Source organism: Rhinopithecus roxellana, chromosome 20 (genome assembly GCF_007565055.1).
Source record: "Rhinopithecus roxellana isolate Shanxi Qingling chromosome 20, ASM756505v1, whole genome shotgun sequence".
Classification (NCBI taxonomy): Eukaryota; Metazoa; Chordata; class Mammalia; order Primates; family Cercopithecidae; genus Rhinopithecus; species Rhinopithecus roxellana.
Window position 1 is genome coordinate 66852234 of NC_044568.1, and position 10517 is coordinate 66862750.

Here is a 10517-nt window from a genome sequence, read left to right on the forward strand (position 1 = left end):
AATCCCAGTACTTTGGGGGGCTGAGGTGGGTGGATCACCTGAGGTCAGGAGTTCCAGACCAGCCTGCCCAATGAGGTGAAACACCGTCTCTGCTAAAAATAAAAAAATTATCTGGGCATGGTGGCACATGGCTGTAATCCCAGCTACTCAGGAGGCTGAGGCAGGAGAATCGCTTGAACCCAGGAGGCATAGGTCACAGTGAGCCAAGATCACTCCATTGCACTCCAGCCTCAGTGATGAGAGAGAGAGAGAGAGAGAGAAAAAAGTACATGTATATGTGTATATATGAGACATATATGTCATTATATATAGTACATATACATATCACATACATATACATATATGTTATATGTATAAGAATATATATAAAGTGGCCAGGCACAGTAGCTCACACCTGTAATCCCAGCACTTTGGGAGGCCGAGGTGGGCAGATCACAAGGTCAGGAGATTGAGACCATCCTGGCTAACACAGTGAAACCCCATCTCTACTAAAAATTCAAAAAAATTAGCCGGGTGTGGTGGTGGGCACCTGCAGTCCCAGCTACTCAGGAGGCTGAGGCAGGAGAATGGCGTGAACTTGGGAGGCAGAGCTTGCAGTGACCTGAGATCGCACCACTGCACTCCAGCCTGGGCGACAGAGCCAGACTCCGTTTCAAAAAAAAAAAAAAAAAAGAATATATATAAAGTGTTCTTTTCCAGTAACACAAAAGTCAGACTTATTATAAGAACTAGCTAATAGGTGGGTGGGTAGTTCTTATTTAAAAAAATGATTTGAGGTACTAAAAGAAAACTGTGGTTTTTAAAAAAGATGATCATTACAGACAATGGGGAAGATTGCAAAGCAGACTGAAATGGATCTTCAGAGAACTGTTACCATGGATCCATCACTATTTCAAGAAGACATCTCCCAAATAGGTAGGGCTCTCTTAAACTAAGCCTTTGCTCCTGGTCTTGCTTTTTAGAAGACATGTTTCTTTTAATTTAATTTAATTTAAATTTTAGATAGGGTCTCACTGTGTCCCACAAGCTGGAGTGCAGTGGCATGATCCTGGCTTACTGCAGCCTCAACTTCCTGGGTTCAAGTGATCCTTCCACCCTCAGTCTCCCAAGTAGCTGGGACTACAGGCGCACATCACCATGTCTGGCTATTTATTTTTTATTTTTTATTTTTTTGACAGAGTCTAGCTCTGTCGCCAGACTGGAGTGCAGTGGTGCGATCTTGGGTCACGGCAACCTTCACCTCCTGGGTTCAAGTGATTCTCCTGCCTCAGCCTCCCGAGTGGCTGGGATTACAGGCACGTGCCGCCACACCCAGCTAATTTATATATTTTTAGTAGAGACAGGGTTTCACCATGTTGGCCAGGATGGTCTCAATCTCCTGACTTCGTGATCCGCCCACCTCGGCCTCCCAAAGTGCTTGGATTGCAGGCGTGAGCCACCATACCCAGCCTCCTGGCTTATTTTTTAATTTTTTGTAGAGACGAGTTCTCACTACATTGCCCAGGATATAAGCCACATTTCTAAAGCACACTCAGATATGCCTGACTCTGAAGTGTAGCCGCCCACAGGAGGGAGGACAAGTCATGAATGTAGTCATTTAAAGGCCCCACAGGGCTGTCTCCTTTAGTTCCCTTTCCTTACCCAGCAGACGGTACAGAGTAGCTCCAGGTGTGCTTGGGTAGATGGTGCCTCTAAAGTCCAGGGTTTTCCGTGACAGTTGTTCCCTTCAATACCCTCTGCCATACTTAAAACCTTGCACCAGCTCAGCTATCAGACATGGACTTGAGTGGTGGAAACAATGGTCTCTGTGGCCCAATCAGACATCAGGGCTCACCACTGGTTAACTTCACTCTTGGCTATGATCAACGTGGAGAAATGGTCCTGGGTGATTTAGGAATGTTTGGTAAAAAAACAGCCAGTCCATGACAGACATTTTTATCTGCGATAACAATTATGCCATTTTTCTGCTCCTCCTTAAAAAAGGGGGTCGAGTCACCATCCCTTAGCAGTTTATTGTTTCCAATGTGGCTTAATTGAAACTGAGGAAGTTCTTAAAGTTTGAACAGTGGTAATTAAATCTGAATTGGATGGGATATTTGTAATTTTGAATGCTTGAATTTTGAGAGGAAAAAACTGTGTAATGTTGTTGGCCAAATGGCCCTAGTCATTAAGATTCCTATGGCATTATTTAGTTAGTTGGCTTTTTATAATGCCACGAGGTTTGCTGTGGGCTGCTGTGGATGCCACTGGCCTCACAGGGAGAAGGAACATTTCAGAGAAGAGCCTCTGAGAGAGAGAAGCAGCCCCTTAAAAGTCTGCTAATAATTGGCATTAGCATTTCTGGACTTCTTGGGATGCAGGAACTGAGATGAGTTGAGGAAAATGAACAGAAATAACTGTTTTTTGTGAGGCCAATGGAAACCATGTTTGGATCCAGGAAAAGAAAAATGAGACAGGAAAGGGAGGGTCACATTTTTGGAGGAAATCATGCGGTATTTTGGTAATCCTTTGTTGATGAAAAAAATTACCAGCACATTAATTACGTCCTAAGAATGGGACATTGCAGGTCTGCATCTTTGTTCTTTCCAAGGCTGGGACAGCAGCCCCGGCATTTACCACTCTGGGGATTAGAAACTTGGGTTCCTGGACACATACCGTGAGTACCTCTCTACAGTGTTGAAATCTAACCCAGCCAGGAGTTCAGGAGATAGGAAGTCTTTTTACAAGAAAAAGTAATGACAACGGAATAGTTTAAAATCTTCATAAGACTAGTAGTATTCTGCCAGTGCAAAGTAATAAAACTAAATATGACAAGAAAGTCTTTTTCTTTTCTTTTCTTTCTCGCTCCCTCCCTTCCTTCCTCCCTTCCCTTCCTTTCCCCTCCCTTCTCTTTTCTCTTCTTTCTTTTAAAAACTTTAAAAAAATCAGTTATGTACACTTGTAAATGTTTTTCACAAGAGTTCAAATGTTTACATTTAGACATGTACAGCATAAACCAACATTGACCCTTACCCTTCTAGCTTCTTTAGGTAGAATTGAATACATCATTGCCACTCATAAACAAAAAGAACAAAGCTGGAGGCATCATGCTATCTGACTTCAAACTACACTACAGGGCTACAGTAGCCAAAACAGCATGGTACTGGTACAAAAACAGACACATAGACCAGTGGAACAGAATAGAGAGCCCAGAAATAACGCCGCACACCTACAACCATCTGATCTTTGGCAAAGCTGACAAAAACAAGCAAATAGGAAAGAACTCCCTATTCAGTAAACAGTGCTGGGATAACTGAGTAGCCACCTGCAGAAGATTGAAACTGGACCCCTTCCTTATATCATATGCAAAAATCAACTCAAGATGGATTAAACACTTAAATGTAAAACTCAAAACCATGAAAACCTTGGAAGACAACCTAGGCAGTACTACTCTGGACATAGGAACAGGCAAATATTTCATGAGGAAGATGCCAAAAGCAATAGTAACAAAAGCAAAATTTGACAAATGAGATCTAATTAAACTAAAGAGCTTCTGCACAGCAAAAGAAACTGTCAACAGAGTACACAGACAACCTACAGAATGGGAGAAAGTGTTTGCAAACTGTGCATCTGACAAAGGTCTACAAAGGTCTAATATCCAGCATCTATAAGAAACTTAAATAAATTTACAAGACAATCAGCACTTCCTTTAGAGAAACATGATATATTAGATGTACATTGCTGTCATGGTAAAAATGGTCACACATGTTTTCCCCTTTTTATCTATGTCATTGGGTGGTGCCCTCTCACAGACTCCAGTCTGGCCGTATTACTTTTTTTGGCCAATGGGATGATAGATAATGTGACACAAACCCAAACTGGAAAAGTACGTGTGCACTGGAGCTTGCTATTTTGCTGTCGTTTGGAGCCCTGAGGCCACCATGTGAACAAGCTCAGGGTCTCCTGCTGAGAGATGAGGAACCACTTCAGCTGACACAGAGTCTACTCCAGGCCACCAAAGGGAGGCCATTCTTGTTTATACATCTCAGTCAAGCCAACTGAGACTAGGAGAATGGCCCAGCTTCCCCAAGAATTGTGAGAAATAATTGATTGTTTTAAGTTACTAAGTTTTGAGGTGCTTTGTTATTATGGCAAATCTGCATAATACGCCATAACCAAAGTTGTTATTTTTGTCAGTTAAGCTCAATTATTATTATTACTATCATTATTATTTTTTGATACAGAGTCTTGCTCTGTCGCCCAGGCTGGAGTGCAGTGGCATGATCTAGGCTCACTACAACCTGTGCCTCCCAGGTTCAAGCGATTCTCCTGCCTCAGCCTCCCGAGTAGCTGGGACTGCAGGTGCCTGCCACCATGCCTGGGTAATTTTTGTATTTTTAGTATAGACGGGGTTTTGCCATGTTGGTCAGCTTGGTTTTGAACTCCTGACCTCAAGTGATCCGTCTGCCTCGGCCTCCCAAAGTGCTGGGATTACAGGCGTGAACCACCATGCCCGGCCTAAGCTAGATTATTAGGGACATCTTTTCTTAAATATAAGGCATTGTTCGGATATGAGATGATTAGCTGTTATGCAATGGCAGTGCTCCCTTTCTGGGTAAGAGCATTGTTCCCTTTCCTTATCCAAGCTAGAAAACCTAGAAAATGTGGATAAATTCCTGGACACATGTACCCTCCCAACGCTGAAGCAGGAAGAAATTGATTCCCTGAAAAGACCAATAATGAGCTCCAAAACTGAATCAGTAATAAATAGCCCACCAACCAAAAAAAGCCAAGGACCTGATGAGTCTTCCCGAATAGTGAGTATGGTGATTTGCCAAGGTTGTTTCTAGCATGTTGATGGGAAGATAGCATCTTCACGGGAAGCAGTGTTTCTCATTCTAGCTATCCTGAGCAAATTTCTCAGGATGAGAACTCCACACCCACACAGGGCTTAGCAGGTGTAGTTTTCTGTCCCCTTCTCTTTCCCACCCCACAGTCACGTTTTGTAATCTCTGAGCCTCCCTCCATCTACATAGAGGGTTTAACCCTCCTTCCATCTGCATTTCCCTCATTTCTGCCATCATAATCACATTCCTTAATTGCTTGGTTCAAGGTAGCGTCTCTCTTACCATGAGTGCAAGAAAGAAAGGATATTTGGATTGCTTTACCCTTTCAAGCAAAAGAGGAATTCTGTCACGGCACGCTTATTTTATTTATTTATTTATTTTTTGAGACAGGATTTACAAGATAATTAGCACTTCCTTTAGAGGTACATAATATATTAGATGTACATTGCTGTGGTGACAAAAATGGTCCACATTTTCTCCCCTTTTAGTCTAGTCCTTGAGTAGTGCCCTCTCACAGACTCTGGTCTATGACTTTCTTTGGCCACTGGGTCGATAGCTAAGGTGACACAAACCCTCTAGAGGTACTGGCTCTGTCACCCAGGCTGGAGTGCAGTGGTAGCATCTCAGCTCACTACAACCTCCACATCCCAGGCTCAAGCGATTCTCCTGCCTCAGCCTCCTGAGTAGGTGGGACTACAGGCGCCTGGCACCATGCCTGGCTAGTCTTTTTAACATTTTTTTGTAGAGATAGGGTCTCCCTATATTGCCCAGGTTGGTCTTGAACTCCTGGGCTCAAGCAATCCTCCTGTCTCAGCCTCCCAAAGTGCTAGGATTACAGGTATGAGCCACCACCCTGCCCACAGTCACTTTCTAAGGTTAGACCTAAATGACCCCTCTCCTTGATAGAGTCTTCCCCAACCACCTCGGCTCATGGAGATGCTTTGCTCTTCTGAATTCTTGCAGCCTTAGAGTCTCAGTTACTCAATGGTTATTGATCACATTCCACAAGCATAGTCAGTCATCATACTGTCTTCAGACTTGATTATGTGCTATTTGTGGAAGGGATTATATGTCTTTGTGCCCCCAAGGTGCTTAGCAGAGGGCATTGCTTAAGGTTGGTGCTCAGTAGACATTCAGCACTGCACTGGTTTCCAACCTTTGTTAGCAGCATTTCTCAAAGTGTGGTTTGTGTATTCCTGCATCAGTGTGATGATGGGTGCTTGTTAAACACTGTCTCACCACCTCTGGGACCCTTCTAAGACCTAATGAGTTTGCCTTTCTGCTAGGAAGGCCCAGGAATCTGCATAGTAAACAACCTGCCAAGGTCATTTTTAGGTTCATAAAAATGTGAGAATCCCTCTTTTCTGCAGGCCCTCAAGTGGGCAAATTTAATCCATAGGTGGCCTGGTGGACCCCTTAATTCTTGATGCAAAACCTAGGGATCCTAGACTGACTGAACCTTCCAGAACTCAGAACTGTGACTTTCACTGAGAAGAAGAGGGGTTTGCCTCTAAGAAACAGGGTTTGAAAGGTATCATTTGAGATAATAATATGATTTATACTTGGGAACAGCCCATTGTTATAATGATACAAACTTCAGGCAAGTGGAGAATGACCAAATCTCAGTTGGTGTGATGCATAAAGAATGCTGAATGATTAGCTTAATGACTTTATAGAGCAGGGGTTCCCACCCCTGGAGCACAGACCAGTATCATTTCATGGCCTGTTAGGAACCAAGCCACACAGCAGTAGGTGAGCAGCAGGCAAGTGAGCTAAGGTTCATCTGTATTTACAGCTGCTCCCCATCACTTTCATTACTGCCTGAGCTCCGCCTCCTGCCAGATTGCAGTGGTATTAGATTGTCATAGGAGCAGGAACCCTATTGTGAACTGTGCATGTGAGGAATCTAGGCTGTGTGCTCCTTATGAGAATCTAATGCCCGATGATCTGTCACTGTCTCCCATCACCCCCAGATGGGACTGTATTGCTGCAGGAAAACAAGCTCAGAGCTCCCACTGATTCTACAAGATAGTGAGTTATAGAATTTTTTCATTATATATTCCAATGTAATAATTATAGAAATAAAGCACACAATAAATGTAATGCACTTCAGTCATCCCAAAACCATCTCCCCAACCCCCGGTTCATGGAAAAAATATCTTCCATGAAACTGGTTCCTGGTGTCAAAAAGGTTGGGAACCTTCATTTTACGAATAAAGTCGTTATCCTTTGCCATGTCCCCATGTCCAAGGTAATGCACGGCACACAGTACGTCCTCAACACACATTTTTTGATTTTGAGTAATTCTTATAATTAACTAGAGTTTGAAGATTATGGATGCACACCTTCAACAAGTACATTAAGCATCATGAATGTAGAAACTTAACTAAAAGCAAATCTGCTTTTAAAAGATATCTGCACATAACACATTTGTGCATGTGTGTGTGTGTGTGTACAGTTCTTAAACTACAAACTTCTAGCTTATATCAAGGATAAAGCAGCATTTAATGTAGATTAATTTGTGATGAGGATAGCTGAGTGAATTTGATTTTTTTTTTTTTTTTTGAGACAAAGTTTCGCTCTTATTGCCCAGGCTGGAGTGCAGAGGCATGATCTTGGCCCACTACAACCTCCGCCTCCTGGATTCAAGTGATTCTCCTGCCTCAGCTTCCTGAGTAGCTGGAATTACAGGTTCCTGCCACCATGCCCAGCTAATTTTGTAATTTTAGTAGAGACGGCGTTTCACCATGTTGGTCATGCTGATCTTGAACTCCTGACCTCATGATCTGCCTGCCTTGGCCTCTCAAAGAGCAGGGATTACAGGTGTGAGCCACCACGCCTGGTTGAATTTTTTTTTTTTAAAGAAAATGTTTTTGAAAAAAATAACAGCTTTTTTGTGATATCATTTACATACCATAAAAGGTACCCTTTGGCAGTATATAATTCAGTGGTTTTTAGTATTTCACAGAGTTGTGCAACAATAACCACGATCTAGAACATTTTCATCATCCCCTCAAAGAAACTCCACACCAATTAACAATCACTCCTCCTCCCATCTTCCCCCACCTCAGCCCCTGGCAACTACAAATCTACGCTGTGTCTCTTTGTATTGATCTATTCTGGACATTTCACGTAAATAGACTCATACAATATGTGGTCTTTTGTGACTCGCTTTTTTCGTGTAGCATTATGCTTTCAAGATTCTTCCATGTCGTAGCATGTATCAGCACTCCACTCCTTTTTCTGGCCAAGTAATACTGATCGTTTGGATATACCACATTTTGTTTCTCTTTCTTGCCCTTTGATGGACATTTTGGTTATTTCTTTTTGGCTATTGTGAATAATTCTGCTATGAATATTTGTGTACAAGTATGTGTTGGGGACACAGGTTTTCATGTGTCTCAGGTATATGCCTAGGAGTGGAATTCCTGGGTCATACGGCAGCTCTATGATTAGCAAAGGAAATCTTTATTTATTATTATTGTTTCTTAAACAGGGTCTCACTCTGTTGCCCAGGCTGGAGTGCAGTGGCACAGTCTTGGCTCACCGCAACCTCCACCTCCTGGGCTTATGTGATTCTCATGCCTCAGCCCCCTGAGTAGCTGAGACTACAGGTGTGTGCCACCATGCCCAGCTAATTTTTGTTTTTTTGTAGAGACAAGGTTTTGTCACGTTGCCCAGGCTGGTCTCGAACTCCTGAGCTCAAGCAATCAGCTTGCCTTGGCCTCCTAAAGTGCTGGGATTACAGGTGTGACCCACTGCACCTGGCCAGAAATATCTTTTACTTCTGCGACTTTGACTGCTAAACTATGGCTATTACTGGATGCTAATAATTATTGAGTGTTTATCCTGAGCTTGTACTCAGTTCTTCACATCCATGGTCTCATTTAACAAATTCCCCACTTCACAGAAGGGAAGATTGAGGCATAGAGAAGTTAAGTGACTTACTTAAAGGCTGACAGATTTGAGTTTAGGTCAAACTCTAGGCTGTGCTGCTCTTAAACACTCTTTATTTTTTTTCTTTTTGAGACAAGGTCTCGCTCTGCCACCGAGGCTGGAATGCAGGGTCTCCATCTTGGCTCACTGCAGCCTCCACCTCCCAGGCTCAAGCCATCCTCCTATTTCAGCCTCCTGAGTAGCTGGGACCACAAGCACGCACAACCACATCCAGCTAATTTTTGTATTTTTTTGTAGAGATGAGGTTTCACCATGTTGCCCAGGCTGGTCTTGAACTCCTGGGCTCAAGCACTCTGCCCGCTTCGGCCGCCCAAAGTGCTGGGATTACAGGCTTAACTGCTCTTAACCCTGGAATATCATATTTTCCACAAATAAAAATATTTATTTTCAGATGAATCTAAATGAGAAACAAAAGGGAAATTCTTCTAAACTCAAGGATAATGATGAAAGAGTTATCTGTAAAGAATGGTGGTCATCTGTGAATTCAGAATTATAACTACGTCCTCAGAAAAGAGTCAGGCTACCCATGTTGCTGGTCTTATATGGCATGATTCATGCACGGAGCTCAGATTCCAGGAACATGTGGTCTTCAGGTGTTCTCCATAGCTTTTCCCTCAGGATTTGATAGTGATTGGTAGGCAGCATTTTTCCTGTACTGATGTCTTTGACACATAGATGGCCGTCTTTCATTCAGTCGGGACAGCACATGTATTTTTTCTAATTTAACTCTGCCTGGCTTGATTGCCTAAGTCCATCTATTCACAATAAATATACAGTTGTCCCACGAGACAGCTTAATCCAACGAGCACATACTGAGCCAGGTGCAGGGATTTAGAGACCTGGGAGATAGGGTATTCTAAAGACCTAACAATGAGTCTTGTCTCTCAGGTTTTGACAGTCTAATCAGGTAGACAAAAAAAAAATAAAGGCACCAGGAAAGGGACTTAATAACAAAACCAGGCTGCACATTAGAGGCTGCAAGCTGTGGCTCACAGACCAAATCGAGCCCTGCACTTGTTTTTCTAAATAAAGTTTTATTGGAACTCAGCCATGTCCATTCATTGATGTATTCTCTATGATGCTTCTGTGCTACAAAAGCACAGTTGAGAGTAGTTGCAACAGAGACAGTATGGCCTGCAAAAATGAAAATATTTGCTCTCTGGACCTTTATAGAAAAGTCTGCTGCCTCCTGGAAGTGGATGATTAAATACCAAAGCAAGTGAAAGGACACTGGTAAGTGGACTAACAGTTCAGAAGAGTGAATGTTTCCTGCAATGTCTGTGTGTGTATGTGAGGGGTAGCTTTTTAGAGAAATTAGAGAAAAGTAGAACTCGGACAAGGAGATGAGAAAGATGGAGTAATCCAAGGGTATGTGGCAACTTCCCATATCAATATTTTACATAAATAAATAAATGAAAATACTATTATTAATTTTAAGGTAGATTAACTGAAGCTGTATGTTTAATAATAACAACGATTATATTTCCAAACATTTTCACTCTCTTTCTTGCTTGCTATAGTCTTGTGAGGCACGGCAGTGAATTACCCCAGTTTGGCAGATGACCGTCAGAGAGGTTGGTTGAAAGCCTTGCTGTGGGTTGAAAGCCTAGCAGAGCTGCTGAGCCGATCCTACAACTGCAGCAAGATTCTGATTTTTATAGGGAGCCTACAGGAGAACTTGGCAATTTGTGACTATGTGCAGCAGACAAAACAGTAAGAAATCTGAAACTAAAT